Source organism: Capricornis sumatraensis, chromosome 2 (assembly GCF_032405125.1).
Source record: "Capricornis sumatraensis isolate serow.1 chromosome 2, serow.2, whole genome shotgun sequence".
Lineage (NCBI taxonomy): Eukaryota > Metazoa > Chordata > Mammalia > Artiodactyla > Bovidae > Capricornis > Capricornis sumatraensis.
This window is the reverse complement of record NC_091070.1, coordinates 148,215,024-148,232,650: the sequence shown is the minus strand read 5'-3', so window position 1 is coordinate 148,232,650 and position 17,627 is coordinate 148,215,024.

Genomic DNA, 17,627 nt, shown 5'->3' with positions numbered 1-17,627 from the left:
CAAAAGAACTAAGATAAGCTGCAGATTACTTTTTAATAAAAGTAGCTTTGGATGTTGTCTTTGTCTCTTATCCTTCTTATTTGCTGTATTCTTTGGAAACCCTGCCATTAGCATTAATTGAAAGAAAGCACCCAGTGTGCTTAAATCTTTGTCAGGGGAAAAAAAGGCTCCACCGATCAAAGAACCAAAATTATGCTCTGATGAAAAAATAATCCTATCTCTGTGACTTGCCACAAGTGATTTCTTTGTGGACCAAACTGACAATCCCATTCACACATAACAGTTGCTGCTCAATGTTATTGTGTTACAGCAAATGTTTAATGAATGCCTACTATGTGCTAGCTCAGGTCAAGCATTGTAGGGAACATGAGAACCAAAGAAAAAGTATCCCTTCCCTCTGAGAGTGTGGAAAGATAAAATGCAGACATCTGATACATCTGAGACAGTAGGGGTAGCACAGAATATATTGCTATTGTTTAGTCACCAAGTCATGTCTCATTTCTTGTGACCCCATGGATTGTATTTCACAAGGCTCCTCTGTCCATGGAATTCTCCAGGCAAGAATGCAGGAATGGGTTGCCATTTCCTTCTCCAGGGGATCTTCCAGGGATTGAACCTGAGTCCCCTGCATTGGCAGGCAGATTCTTTAACACTGAACCATCTGGGAAGCCCATGGAATACATATGGAATCTCAAAAGAGAGCAGAGTAAGTTGGTCCAAAGTAGAGTTGGTATAGTTAATGTGGGAAGATTCACAAGAGCAATTACAAAACTGTAAATGAGAGATTATCAGCATGGGCAGAGAAACTTCAGTTTATTAAAAAAGAAGAAAATTAAACTACAAGCCATACATACAAGAGGCAACTCATTGGAAAAGACCCCAATGCTGGGAAAGGAGATGAGGGCAACAGAGGCTAAGATGGTTGGCTGACATCATTACCTCGATGGACATGAGTTTGAGCAAACTCCAGGAGACAGTGAAGGACAGGGAGGCCTGGTATTCTGCAGTTCATGGGGTTACAAAAAGTCAGACACGGTTTAGGGACTGAACAACAAGCCACTCATGCTACAGTGCAAAATATTGACTCTGCATTCACATCCAAGGTTTTCTCCTGTTTCCCACAGAGAGTACACAGATCTAGGAGGAATGGAGAAAGGGAATTTAGATGTGTAAGGTAAGCCTTATTAACAAGCATTGCTTTCTCAGGCCCAGTTGATGTCACGCTCCAGAATGTATGGCTCTGAGTGACTGACCACATCATTGTAGTTATCTGGCTAATTAAGATCTTTTTTGTAAAGTTCTTCGGTGCATTCTTTCTGTCTCTTCTAGATCTCTTCAGTGTCTACTAGATCTCTACTGTTTCTGTCCTTTATTGTGCCCATTTTTGGATGAAATATTCCCTTGATACTTCCAGTTTTCCTGAAGAGATCTCTAGTCTTTCCCCTTCTGTTGTTTTCCTCAATTTTTATGCACTGTTCATTGAAGAAGGCTTTTTTTTTATCTCTCTTTGCTATTCTTTGGAACTCTCTGTTCAGTTGGATGGAGAAGGCAATGGCACCCCACTCCAGTACCCTTGCCTGGAAAATCCCATAGATGGAGGAGCCTGGTAGGCTGCAGTCCATGGGGTTGCTAGGAGTTGGACACAACTGAACGACTTCACTTTCAATTTTCACTTTCATGCATTGGAGAAGGAAATGGCAACCCACTCCAATATTCTTGCCCGGAGACTCCCAGGGATGGGGGAGCCTGGTGGGCTGCCATCTATGGGGTTGCAGAGAGTTGGACACAACTGGAGCGACTTAGCAGTAGCAGCAGCAGCAGTTCAGTTGGATGTACCTTTGGAAGGATTGATGCTGAAGCTGAAACTCCAGTATTTTTGTCACTTGATGCATACAGCTAACTCATTGGGAAGGTCACTGATGCTGGGAAAGATTGAGGGCAAGAGGAAAAGCGGGCATTTGAGGGTGAGATGGTTGATGGCATGGCATCATCAATGCAATGGGCATGAACTTGGGAAAACTCAGAGATGGTGAGAGACAGGAAGGTCTGGAGTGCTGCAGTCCATGAGGTTGCAAAGAGTCGGACATGACTGTGCAACTGAACAACAACAAGGTAAGCCTGGGTATGCCTTATCCAAAGTTTATGAATCTCTTTTTATAGATATAGCTTTTCAAGGATATTAGCAAGTTTGTCAGTTATTACACAGATGAATAAGCTGAAATTCAAGCAGAGAGCACCAAAGCCCTAAAACTGTTTCCTGACATAGTCAGGGAAATGGCTAAGATTGTATGCAGGAAAGACAGAATAGTATACAGCTACTAAGCTGTCCCACCTGGATTCTCATGATCTCTCTGAGTAGCCCAAAGGGCTCTCATATCTACATGGTAACATCAGTTTTCTCCTTTGGCCATTTTACCCTGGTAACCCTCTCCTTGCAGCCAAGATTGACCAGGCCAGAAATGGCACAGGATTGTATTTGAGACAATCAGTGACCTTTTTCTCTATTTCATCTTTTGACTCTACTTGATTTCCTCAGAGATGTTTGGCCTTGAACCAAACTGAGTAAGAAAAAGAAAGTCAGTCAAAGTGACAGGCCTTTATTATATAACTAGGAACAGTCAGCTCTATGTCTTAGTAACCGTCTATCTCTAGATAGAAAAGACAGACTAGAAAGAGACTCAGAACCCCTGGAGTCCCAGATGTGTCCCTGACCTGGACACCACGAGACACTCCATAAGTATCATGAATTCCCTCTTTCTTCTTAAGCCAAGCTGATGGATTTCAGTCAAATAAAAATAATTTGACCCAAGATCTTAGTGAATATTATTGGTGAAGTGAGGATGCAATATTGAGAAAAGAAAATCAGCTGATAATCAAAGTGATTTAGAGAAATAGGACAAATGGTGAGATACTGAAAGAGTAACATGGCTTAAGAAGTTATGGTCCAAACACAAAATAAGCATCTTTTTCTACCGCACCTATCACATGATGAAAGCTTTTCTGAGCAGGTAGAGTCATTAGAAAATGTGGTTCTAAACTATCAATAGGAGATTATTTGTTGTGCTCATAGAGGGTCTCCTCTGGCTTGAGAGGCAGATGGAATAGATGCTTACCACGGCAGCCAACAACATACATGGTGAAGGGCAACAGAATATTTGAGCTGAAGGTAATTTCAAAGGGGGCAAGAAAAGCTCTCTGCCCTCCTCCTACTTGCCTAAAAGCAGGACATGATTTTGTAAAGTTTTCTAATCATTCCTTTGAGATACTCTATGTGCTGTCACGTGTATGAGCAATGCACATGTTAATAAACATCTGTTTCTTTTTCTCCTGTTGATCTGTTTTATTGTCAGTCTAATTCAGAAGGCCCCCGTAAGAGAACCTAACATGGGTCGAGGCAAAGGATTTTAGACAAACTTTGAACCATGGTCGAGAAAAGTATTCAGTTAAGTGGAATGGAGATGAGGCGAGGCAATAAATGAAAAGATGGATCACAGACTTAAATCTGAAAGTGGGAAGAGATGGGAACTTTTTATTTCATTTTGTTACTATAAACAATTCAAGACTATTGGGATGGACGGAGGATGGCATATTGTTGGCTGTTCATCTTTATGAAGTCATGTACTTCACACTTGCCAATTTTTAATGGAATAATGGCATAAGAGCATGGAGGATATAGTCGCAGAGTGAATGCTAAATCACTTCAGTCCTGTCCAACTCTTTGCGAACCTATGAACTGTAGCCCGCCAGGCTCCTCTGTCTGTGGGAATTCTCCAGGCAAGAATACTGGAGTGAGTTATCATGCCCTTCTCCAGGGGATATTTCTGACCCAAGGATCAAACTTGCATCTCTTATGTCTCCTGCATTGGCAGGCAGGTTCTTTACCACTAGTGCCACCTGGGGCTTCCCTGGTGGCTCAGATGGTAAAGTCACAGTGCCTAGGTTCGAATCCCATGTCTGCTACAATTATCTTTGGAACTGTAAGCCAGTTATTACACCACTCAATACCTCAGTCCCTTATTTATAAAAGTGAGTGTATAACTTAATTTAGTTATCATTATGTCATATAACAAACCTCAAACTCTTCAGTTTAAAACAAAGAGCATTTATTCTTGCTTCAGTTATATTGAGGCAGGGGGTAGATGCTCCCCCTCCCCCGCCACAGGATGGATACTCCAAGGCAAAAATAGCAGGACAATGGACGAAAGAACCTGGGTGCTGCCCAGATTGAAGACAAGAGACAACATATTTCTCATTCTCGAAGTCAGGAGACCTCCCTGACTACACATTCACAGGAAGACTCCTTGGAGGTCAAAAGAGAAGTGATGCTAAATTCCCATAGGCTTCTTCAGTAGAATCCATCTTGACCCGGAGATGTGGGTGTACATACAGGAGGATCCTGAGATATAACAATTATGGACTTTGAACCAGGCAAATCAAAATGATTGGCCAAAAGAAACCCGGAAGAAATGCCCCATATAAGTGATTTAAACTGCCGCAAGGATGCGACTCTACATGCCTATCCACATGTGCTGTACTCTTTCTCCTCCTAATAAACACTTTACTTACTTCACTGCTTTCTGTCTTTGGGAGAATTCTTTATCTGCAAAGCTGAAGGGCCAGGACCTTATCACTAACCAGGGGTCTAGTGGCTAGGATTCAGTCTGTTACCGCCATGGCGCAACCTCAGCCTCTCACTGGAAACTGAAGACCCACTTCAACCTGCGTAGGCCAAGGCCACCTGAGATCAATATGATTCGATTGGATGGGGCTTCTATGGTCTCAAATCCAGTATTTCTTTTGGTTTCAAGTGGACTTGTTTGTGACTCTGGCATTCATGCCCTTGAACCAGTGTGCTGTGTAGCTTTACAACCGTAAACTACATAGCCCGCAATCTTGTTTTGATTCTCTCACAAATTTTGGATGTGGTCTCTCCCCTTAAGGGCTTTCCAGGTGGCACAGTAGTAAAGAATCCATCTGCCAATGCAGGAGACTCAAAAAATATGGGTTTGATCCCTGGATCAGGAAGATCCCCTGGAGTAGGAAATGGCACTCCAGTATTCTTGCTTGGAAAATTCCATGGACAGAGGATCTTGGCAGGCTACAGTCCATGGGGTCACAAAGAGTCAGACACGACTGACCAGACACGCACACACTCTCCCCTCAAGCAGGCTCTCAGGCTCAGGCATACGGTGGTGATGGGTTTCCAAGCACAAAAGCACAGAAAAGTGCAAGGCCTTTGTGTCCTGGACTCAGAACTGCCACGACATCACTCTCATTGCATCCTATTAGCCAATACAAATCACAAGCTCAACTCAAAAGAGACCTCACTCTTGATGGAAGAATCTGCAATGTCATGTTACAAGGGGTGTGGTTACAGGGAAGGACTACCTAGTGGGAAGGTATTTAATCTCTCACTTGGGGGACGGCAGTGTCTCCTACACAGTATTATTGTGAGGATTAAATGAGTTCCACACAGTGCCGGTCTGGTTGTCAGAGCTGCATAAGTTTTCAATTTTATTATTATCCTAATGCCCAAATCCACCTTCTTAGCATGGAGCAACAATGTTAAAATCATGTTTTTTAAAATCAGATTTTAAAACTTAAGCCAAAGAAAGGAGTAATTCTCATTCAGTATTTGAAATTATAGGAGAAGATGAGGTCTAATCTCCAGTTTTTTCCTTATGGCCTTTGTTTTAGAGGCCATATTTTGTCTGATATGAGTATTGGGACCCCCACTTTCTTGTTATTTCCATTTGCATGAAATATCTTTGTCCATCATACTGGTCAGAATAGCCATCATTTAAAAGTCTACAACCAGCAAATGCTTGAGAGGGTGTGGAGAAACAGGAACTTTCCTACCCTGTTGATGGGAATGTAAATTGGTGCAGCTACAATGAAGACCAACAGTACAGAGGTTCCTCAAAACACTAAAACTAGAGTTGTTATATGATCCAGCAATTCCACTCCTGAGCATATAACTAGACAAAATTATAATTAAAAAGGGTATATGCAACCCTATATTCACAACAGCATTATTCACAATAGTCAAGACATGGAAACAGCCCAAATGTCCATTGACACAAGAATGGATAAAGAAAATGTGATACATATATACAATGGAATACTACTCAGCCATGAAAAGAATGAAATAATGTCATTGCAGCAACACGATTAGACCTAGAAATTGTTGTACTGAAAGAAGTCTGGAAGAGAAAGACAAATATCATGGTATCATTCATACATGTAATCTAAAAAATGTACTTATCTAGGAAATACTCATAGACATAGAGAACAAATTCATGGTTACCAAGGGCATAGGACATGGAAGAGGGACAGAATGGGAGCTTAGGATTTGCAAATGCAAGCTATTTTATGTTGAAAGGATAAACAAAGTCCTACTGTATAGCACAGGGAACTATATTCAATATTCTGTGATAAATTTGAGAAGGTCATGTATACACTGCTATATTCAAAATGAATCGACTATAAGAATTTATTGTATAGCACATGGAATTGTACTCAGTGTTATGTGCCAGCCAGGATGGGAGGGAGGTTTGAGGGAGAATGGATACATGTATATGTATGGCTGAGTCCCTTTGCTGTTCACCTGAAACTACCACAACATTGTTAATCACTATACAGCATACAAAACAGAAAGTTTAAAGTTTGGAAAAAAGAAAAGAGTATGAAAAAATGTATGTATGTATATGTGTGTGTATATATATATATATATGTATAACTGAATCACTTTACTGTATAGCAGAAATTAACACATTATAAATAGACCACACTTGAATTAAGTAAGTTTTTTAAAATCTCCAGTTCCACTTTTGCATTTGGTTTACAGCGACTTTTGTCAGGATATCACAAATGTCCAGACTTCTCTTTTCTCAGTTGAAAAGGGAGGGGCTTGGACTGAATGATTTTAAGTGTCTCCCAACTGTTAACTGTTGATGAATTCTTGTAAGAATTTTCACCCCTATTTTATTCCAGCAACTAATGGGAAAGTCTTCCTATTGAATCAATGGCTTTTAACAAGAGAGAATGCCAGAGGGAAATGGATTGCTGAGAAAAACCAAGAATTTAAAGTGTATTGTCAAAAATAAATTGACTTAAAACAATTTTCTTGAAGTCAAATTATTGGAAAGGATAAATTGGTCAAAAATATCATCTGATATAGATTTTTCATCTTAGTACTTTCAATGCAATTGAAGAAGATTTGTGAGATTTCATGAGCCATTAAGCTTTTTTGTCTTTTTTTTTCAGAATTTTTTTGGGGAGGGACAAAGTTTTTCTTTTCTTCCTCATTCTTAATCTATATACAGGCAATTACATCTGTTCTGCTCATTTGTCCAAAAGGTAATTTTTCTAAAATCAATGTTTTCAATCACCAGTTAACATTATTTTGTAATTTTTTGAATCTTGGTATAATTTTCATAACTTTTAGTCATACTTTTAATAAAAATTTTACTAGCTATGTAATTTTGCTCATTAAAATGGTTAGATTCATTTTTAACCAGTGATGTTAACTTCATTTACTTAACCCTATTTTATGTTTTATTTGGGATGAACATTTCTTCTGTATTTCAGCGAATTTTACAGAGAAGTGTTTTTACTATTCAGTGTTACTGTCAGAATTGAAGCTATAATGAAAAACAGATACAGTCACAATGTGGCTTCTCACATTAAGCTTAGGTTTAAATTTGTCAACCTAACAATGTATGGAAAAATTCCTGAGAGCAGATGACTCTGAACCACTGGTATTTTCACTAAAGAAAGGGAAGATGAAAACTTTATGCCAGATTTTCTGACTCAGTGAATTCCTACATTATTTTAATAATGGAAAGACTTGAAGATAGAAATGAAAAATGCAGAAAGTTCAAAGTAATCGTAGTGATTAACAAACTTCAACAATTTCCAATGACTTCATTCTTCCCAACCACTTTTTATCACATCATGTCTTTAATTCTGCAGATACCTTAGAATATACACTAATCATAAGACTAATTAAAACCTATGTTAGTTTGTTTCTGGTGAGTTTGTACAAAACCATAAAAGTATTGCTGAATAAGACAAGCAAGTGTGATGGGATGAAAGTCTATCATAAATTGAAAATAAAAGTTCAAAGAACTGGAGAAAAACCGCTAAAATTCTGAAAAATGAAAAAATAAATCATTGATATTCTAAACACCTTCTCCCATGCTTCAACATTAATAACACATAAACAAAAAATTACAAAAGAAGAGTCATATTAATTATTTTTACCAGTTTGGTTTTAGGCAAATTGTTTTCAACCAAATAGACTGCAAGCCAACAGAAGTAGTAATACACAGCAAGACACTTTAAGTGTGCCTAGGGCCAGTACAGGTGCTAATTTCAACAAGACAGAATTCTATATGGATTTTTTGACACAGTCTCTCCACAGTGCCTCAAATTATTCTCCTCTGATTTATAGCCTTTCTTTCCTGTTCTGATTTCCCTGTATCTTTCTGATCTTGGGATTCTGATCCCTCACTTCTGCCTTAATTTACACCTACTGAGAGCTAGTTCTCCGCTTTCTGCTTTCATCCTTTTGTATGCTAACTCTTTTTCCTTTTTGAGGAACTAAAATGGGTTAAGATGCTCAGCAAGACTTCTTCTCCTGGTTATTGCTAGTAACCTTCTCTCTATGTGAGACTGTTGTCTCAGGGGTTCCCTTAGTTCCCTCTGACTCCTGTAATCAAACAAGGATCTAGGGTTCAGTTCAGTTCAGTCACTCAGTCGTGTCTGACTCTTTGAGACCCCATGGACTGCAGCACGCCATGCTTCCCTGTCAATCATCAACTCCCAGAGCTTGCTCAAACTCATGTCCATTGAGTCAGGGATGCCATCCAATCATCTCATCCTCCATCGTGCCCATCTCTTCCTGCTTCCATCTTTCCCAGCATCAGGGTCTTTTCCAATGAGTCACTTCTTCGCATCAGGTAGGTGGGCTGCAGTCCATGGGGTCGCTAGGAGTCGGACACGACTGAGCGACTTCACTTTCACTTTTCACTTTCATGCATTGGAGAAAGAAATGGCAACCCACTCCAGTGTTCTTGCCTGGAGAATCCCAGGGATGGGGGAGCCTGGTGGGCTGCCGTCTATGGGGTCGCACAGAGTCGGACACGACTGAAGCGACTTAGCAGCAGCAGCAGCCAAAGTATTGGAGTTTCAGCTTCAACATCAGTCCTTCCAATGAATATTAAGGGCTTATTTCCTTTAGAATTGATCAGTTTGATCTCCTTGCAGTCTAAGGGACTCTCAAGAGTTCTCCAACACCACAGTTCAAAGCATCAATTCTGCCGCGCTCATCTTTCTGTATAGCCCAACTCTTGCATCCATACATGAGTACTGGAAAAACCACAGCTTTGACTAGATGGACCTTTGTCGGCAAAGTAACTTCTCTGCTTTTTAATATGCTGTCTAGGTTGGTCATAGCTTTTCTTCCAAGGAGCAAGTGTCTTTGACTCCAAGATATGTTCCCAGCTTCCTGTGGGGCTGACATTCTTACACTTTCCCCACAGGGTGAGCCAACTAGCAGACATACCTATATTAGATGAAACATCCTGCATGATCATACCTTATTGGACCATGAGTAAGTTCTTGAAAAAACTGGATCAGATTTCTAGAATTTTAAAGAATATTGTAGTCTTTTTAAATGGCTAAAAATGTACTAAAGTCAGATGCTAAGGAGAAGAAGGCATTTTTCATTATGTCAACCAGTAAATCAGAGAAAGCCAGGGTTTTTAATTTTTTTTTTTTTTACCATAGAAAGGTATTAAATTCCTTATTAAGCTGTATTATTTCACCAAAAACCAATGGTGAACAGTTTGGCATTTATTGTTACCCACCAGAGGCCGATTCTCATCCAGTAGAACGTGGTATGTGCCCATAACTTAGCAACATTTTCTGGTTTAATAAATCCATGCAAAAATTTGTTACCAGACAAATTTAATTATCTACAATCATTTATCTCCCTTTTTTAATTGTGACAAATTCACAGAATAGAAAATTTATCATCTTAACCATTTTAAGTGTACAATTCAGTACTGTTAAGTACGTTCACATTGTTATGGAGCCAACCTCCAGAACTCTTTTCATGTTGCAAAATGGAAGCTTCATATCCATTAAACAGCAACTCCCTGTCCTCCCCATCCACCAACCCTGGCAACACCATTTTACTTTCTGCCCCTATGAATTTGACTGCTCTAGGTAACTTATATAAGTGGGGGCACTCAGTCTTTATTTTTGACTGGCTTATTTCACTTAGCATAATGTTCTTAAGGTTCCTCCATGTTGTACCATGTCAGGATCCCCTTCCATTTTAAGGCTGAATAATATTCCATTGTTTGTATATACTGATATTATACCACATTTTGTTTATCCCTTTATCTGTCAATAGACACAAGTTTCTTCTGGCTATTGTGAATAATGCTGCTATGAACTTGGTGTACAAATAGAAAGTAAGTGTTTAAATAGAGAGAATAAAAAATGCACAAAAAAACTAGAAAAAATAGACAAAGAGAGGTTTCTTATACCTTTTCTGTTCCTGGTTCTCATTATCTATTAAGATCCACATGCATTTCTGTTTTTGGTTATATAAGTCATCACTGTATCTTTACACAGTAAATTTTCCTTTTTAGTTTAAGATGGCTAAGGCTGCTTTCTGTTATTGACAGCCAAAACGTCCTGACTAATATATGAAGACAAGGTTAAGTCATGAAAACCATCCCTTTTATTCTGTAAATAAGAAATAGGAGAAAATTTCAGTTTCAACAAAGGAATTAAAAACTCCAAGTATCAGTATGAGTCAAAACATCTGAGAACTTCCAGACCTTTAGCAAACAGCTGAGAAATAGAAGAAACATTTCGAGATGAAACCTAGGATGGAAGGTCAATGAAACTTTAAATTTGATTATTAGTTTTTGTTGTGTTTTTGTTTTAATGTTTTTGCTGTCTCTCTACAGAGTCTGAATGGTCCAAAGTGGATGGAATTCTCTGTGAATAGTTTGTCTTTCATGAGCTTCCCAGATAAATGAACCATCAAGGGAAAAATAGATAATGTTATCACTTTATCCAGTTCAAATATCTCTCCCAAATATTCATTGTATGCCTCAACATTTTTCAGTCTTTTAGTTTCATGGATTTTGAAATTGCTTCTATAAAAGTTAAGATAATAATACATATTGCTAGTGTGCATGGTGTCCAAAAGAAGAGAGGCTCTCATCTCACATCTCATAGAAACAGCTGAAACAAAAGCAAATTCTAACATAGACTTTCCCTTAGTCCTGCCTGGTGGTTTTGATAGCTGCATTAGCATGGAAATTTCATGGAGCCTGAAAAATGCTGAGTGATGTTCTCTTCCCAAAAAATGGCAGTGAATATTCTTCTTCAAAAGAAAATTAATTTCTATATTTATTTGGCACAGTCTTCTACCCATTTTCTTCAAAGAAATTTCAGTATGCATACCTTAACTCCCAGCCCTCATGAAATCCTTTGTGTTTCTCTCTTCCTTTCCCATCACTCTTCTCACTAATTTTCTCAGGTGACCCGCTTCTTTTTCTCATCATACTTTGGACATGTATTTTCTTTAGCCTTTCTTTCTTCTCCTTTTCTTTTTAATAGTGTCTGGATAGTTTCCTTTTAAAGACTTGATTTCTAAGAGACAGTGCTAACAAAAGTATATATGATGAAGAGGGGAAAGAGATAATTTCAATATTTCTAAGTGCTCGCACTGGTATTCTCCCTCTGTGCTGAGGCATAGCAGCCTGAATTTATGCCATGTCTAGAATTTTGTATTGAGAAAGTATAAAGACCTATAGAATATCTTCCTACAAGCCTCCCTGAGAAATCTACACATCAGCATAATTTACCAGCCAATTCATACATTAGAAGAGAAATTAGCATTTAAGTAATGTAAACAACTGGGAAGACTAGACCCTTGCCAACTTCCTTCAAGTTGGATTTTGACTAAATTTTTTATATTAAATCAATGTTAGAAAATACAAGAATAAAATCTGTTAAGTGACTTTGCCCCAAAATACTTACTAAGGAATTATTAAGTTTAAATCTACCTTTGGCTTTATACAGTTTACTTTATTCAACAATAAAATGTCCTACTTAGTTATATATATTTGTGTGTGTGTGTGTGTGTGCATGTGTGTATTCAAGCTCTCTGAAGACCAGGAAAAAAAAAATGTTGTGTAAAAAACAGCAGCCTAAATAAAAGCAAAATAAACAAATGGGACTACATCAAACTAAAAAGTTTCAGCTGAGCAAAGGAAGCCATCAACAGAATGAAAAGGCAACCTACCCAATAGACTAAAAAATTTGCAAACCATGTATTCAATAAAGTGTTAACATTAAAAATATACAAAAAACTCATGCAAAGTAATAACATAACCCATTTCAAAATGGGTAAAGGACCAAGAGAGACATTTTTCTAAAGAAGATGTAATAAATGGCCAACAAATACATGCAAAGGTGTTCAACATTACTAATCATCAAGGAAGCACAAATTAAAATAAAAATGAGATACCACCTCATACCTGCTGCTAAGTCGCTTCAGTCATGTCCGACTCTGTGCAACCCCATAGACGGCAGCCCACCAGGCTCCCACGTCCCTGGGATTCTCCAGGCAAGAACATTGGGGTGGGTTGCCGTTTCCTTCTCCAATGCATGAAAGTGAACTAGGAAGTCTATTATGAAAAGACAAAAGATGACACGTGCTGTCAAGGATGTGGAGAAAAGAGAGCTCTTGTACCCTATTGGTACAGCCATTATAAAAAAAATAATGAGGTTAAATAATGCAGTTCCTCAAGAACTTAAAAATAGTACTGTCATATGATCCAGCAACCCTACATTTGGGTGTATTTCCAAAGGAAACAAAACCATTATTCTCAAAGAAATAGCTGTAGTTCCATTACCACTGCAACGTTACTTGCAATAGCCAAAATATAGAAACAATCTAAGTGTCCATCGGCTGACAAATGGAAAAAGAAAATGTGATATCAAAACTTCAAGCCCACACAATGGAATACTAGTCACCTTTTAAAAAGGAAATCTTGTTATGTGACAACATGAAAGAACCCAGAGGACATTATGCTAAGTGAAATAAGTCAGATAAAGAAAGATAAATACTGCATGGTTTCACTTACATGTGTAATGTAAAAAAAAAAAAAAAAAACAGTCAAACTCATAGAAACAGAGAATAAAAAAGTAGTTGCCAGGGGCTGGGACATGGAGGTGGGGGGAAAGTGAGAAGAGGTTGATAAAAGGGTACAAACTTTCAGTTATATGATGAATAAGTTCTAAGGAGCTAATGTATACCATGGTGACTATAGTTGAAAATAGCATATTATATAATTAAAATTTGCTGAGAGTAGAACGTAAATGTTCTCACCAAAAAGAAAGAGATATCTGCCTAACAGAAGCAAATTTAATGACTTCCAGAAAATATTCCAGTCACTTCTGTGTTTACAAACGGCTTCCAAGTTGAGCGGTCATTTAATGGCAAAAGCATTTAGAAAAAATAAAATAAAGCAAATACCTCTATAATATAACTGCAGTTATTTTCTAGGGTTTCATTTGTTTCTTTTTAAACAAAAAATTGAGATTTGTGAGTAGTACTTTACAGTTTAGAAATCAAGAAGCAAAATTTAATCAGTAAGAAAATTGAAAAATATTTCTTGCATACCTTCATTAATGATTAGGCATAAGACTATCCTTACAGAGCATAAAGAAGCATATTCCTGGGACCGATATGCTTTATTCTCCTAGAGATCTTCTCTGACTGGATTATGTGTATACCTAAGGGTACCTGGTTGTGTGTTGGGTGCATGATGCCATTTCTATGCAGCATATCTTCCTGAAGTAACAATTTTATCTGATACTTTGGAGGGAGAGTAAGCTGAGTAATTAAATAGTAAGTAATTGAAAACTTTATACTAAAGCATATATAGAAAAATTATAGTGCAAAATGCTCCCAAAATTTCATGAAAAAGTTTGAGGCTTCAAATAAATTTCATCCATGGTTGACGGTGTAATCTATTTCCCCAAAGAGCAGAAGGAACAAGGAAGCTACTTAGATGTCTTAGATCATGTTTACTCTCCTTAGAGCTACTTTGGGAGAAATGTTTACAGTACCGTTTCTCTGGAAGATTCTTTATTTCTCCCATACCTCTGTATCCTGCTTTTTACATAATCTGATAATTGGAAGAGTAGAAAGATGATGCCAAGTAAGGCTGTTTTCCGTGATTTAAGAACAAGTGGGGCAACCCATTCTAAATTTTGGCTAGGCCCATTAGTTCTTTTTGGATAGTTTCTGAGGCTGGAGGCTGGTGAAAATGCCTCCAACCCGATCTCTATTTTGTTGAGTTGGTCATGAATCCCAACCATTGTTCCCTAGGGCTGTGGGTAATGCCAGACAATCAGTTCAGCCTGCACCATTAACCTCCAGGGATTAGTAGCTCTCTGTGCAACTGAATGTTCCCAGATTAGTCCCTGCGGTGAGCCACCTGCCAGGACTCAGCACATGACAGGCAAGCTAAGAAGCTAGTAAAAGATTTAAAGCTCAAACTTGGACTGAGCAATCAGGATAGTTTTCTTCCACAATTTATAGCTACTGTGTCATGACCTAATTTTTCATTCCTGCTTTTTTTTTTTTCCTTTAAATCTTGTGGCCTGATTTACCTGATAGAATTTTTTTCACAAAAAATTAATGGAAGTAATTTCAATTTTTCCATCATACAATTGGAAAGCATACTGCAATCCAACATATTTTTTAAACTTTCATTAAGTTCCCATTGTGAACACTTGATATGTATTGAAATAGGAGTTCCTGTCCTCAAGCATGTAGGGACTAGCCTTTTTTGTATATGATAGAGACACTCTACCAGTAATAGGAAAGCCTGCAGGGAGCTCCAGCTCTATACAGAACTTACCCAAAGTGTACAGATCATAAAACCCAGGTTCGACTTGCCATATTTAGTGTATTGGTGTATATAGAGTGGCATAAGGTTATTGCTTTGCATGTTTCAAAGGAGATGCATGTTTTGTTATTAAAGATGTTACACTAAGGAACATATGCATTCTGCTTCTACCTGAAACAACCAAAAGTAACCAGGCAAAATATATGATAAAACAGTTTTCAGGACTCTGGATACCAGCCAAGAAAAGGCAGTAAATCCTGAGATAGGAAGCAAGGAAGGTGTTTTAATTTCCCCAGCTTACTGTCTGAAGCACTGTAAGTTTACAGCACACAGAAAGAAATCTCAGGAAAAGCCCTTCAACTCTCCAAGTTGGGTAGGTAGAGCTGAAAATTTGGGGAGAACAACATGGTTAGATTTTGCCAGATAGAATCCTGGAGAAGAGAGAGCTAGCTACACAGAGACAACATTTCAGAGACTTCAGAAGGTCCTTCTCAGATATTGAGCAGAGTACTTATTGACCACGTGTAAGAGAAAAACCCCTAAAGCTGGTTAGAACCGTGTCAGAGCAATAGAGGGACCCATGCTCAGTGTTCACACTAGAATAGGAATAGTGCATATTGCCATAACCTAGAGAAGAAAACCTCACAATTCATGGCATGCTGGCAGACTGCTCAGAAGGGTCTTGCCTCTGCAGTAGGAAATAATTAGCCCTAGACTAAAAACTGCTCTATCCCTACATCCAGTGGGCTATAAATCTTTTTAAAAATCTTAAAAATAAAACCTAATGGATCAAAATATCTTTTAGTAGCCAAACTTTTTTAAGAATAAAGCTCACTTATGAATAATTCTAGGAATACAAAAATATTCAGAGGTAAACAAAATAATAGTTAGATCATCTTGCATCCAATCAAAGATTATTAGAAAAGACAAGAGGAAGAACAATAAAATCCATACTGAGGACAAAAATCAATCAAAACTAATCTAAAGTCAATAGATTATAGGATTAGCAAGTAATGATATTAAAACAGTAATTAAAACTACATTCCAGATGTTTATAAGTATACAAATTTGACTTCTAAAGATAAAAACTATAACATTTGATCTGGACAATACTCTGGATGAAATTAATTTCAGACTAGATATTGGAGAAGAAAATATTCATGAACTTGAAGATATAGCAATAGAAATCAAGAAAAACAAGACAGTATCGGTGATTGGTGCAACAACTTCTAGAATGTTATTGGGACTCCCAGAACACAATAAAATATTTTAAGAAATAATCGGTAGAATTTTTTCAAAGTTATTTTTTAAAAAGCCTATAAATCTTTAGATTCAAGAAGTTCTATCTATGTATCCCAATAATAAGACATTTCAAGAAAACCATTTAAAATTTATGCATAGCAATAGCACAATAGCACAGTGAAAGTCATTCAGTCTTGTCTGACTCTTTGCAACCCCATGGACCATACAGTCCATGGAAGTCTCCAGGCCAGAATACTGGAGTGGATAGCTGTTCCCTTCTCCAGGGGATCTTCCCAACCCAGGGATAGAACCCAGGTTTCCTGAATTGCAGGTGGATTCTTTTACCAGCTGAGCCACTAGGGAAGCCCAAGAGTATTGGAGTGGGTAGCCTATCCCTTCTCCAGCATAGCTTCCCAACCTAAGAATCAAACTGGAGTCTCCTGAATTGCAGGTGGATTCTTTACCAACTGAGCTATCATAATAAAGTTATTCATAGTAAAATTATACAAGAAACTTGATAAAGAAAAATATCTTAATAGTAACTAGTAAAAAAACCATACATTACATACTGAGAAAGAAAAGGATAATGGCAGTTTTCTCAACAGAAATAATGCAAAAAAGAGGAGATATAACATCATTAAAATATTCATAGAAAAAAGAAACATGTCAACCAAGAATTCTCTACTTAGAAAGAAAATAACTGTCAAAAACAAATGTGAAAAAGAGGTCTTTTTAGCCATACAAAAGATTTATCACTATTAAGGTACTACCAAAAAAAATGTTAAAGTATTTTAGGAAGAAAAATAATAACATTAGTTCAGAATGTTGATTTATACAAAAGAATGAAGAACACCAGTAACAATAACTACATGGATACATGTACAAGTTTGTTTCTTAATATTTAAATCTCTTTTAAAGATAAATATGAAAGCAAAAATAATAACATTTCTTTGAAAGTTTATAACAAGTATTAATAAACTACTTTGTTAACATAATTAATTAGTGGTAGCATACAACAGCATAGGGGAACAGTAGCTCAGGGTAAACAGAAGTATGCTGTTATAAATTCTTAGGTATGAAGTATAATCTCACTTGTAGTTATATTAAAGATATGTGATACAGAGTTATGACTATAAGCCAACATAGGAGATAAAATAAAATAAAGACATTCATTCCTAAAAGGATGCTGAAAATGAAAAAATAAATAACAAAGGGAACAAATAAAACTCAAATAGTACGCAATAAATTTAAACCTAACCATATCAATAACCACATTACAATAGTCAAGTTAAAACGCAGACATTGTCAAATTAGGGGAAAAAAATGAAGAGAAGGGAGTACTTCCCAACTCACTCAATGAGGACAGCATTATTCTGATACCAAACTCAGACAAAAACATTAGAAAAAATTGCAAAGCAATATTTCTTTTGAGGG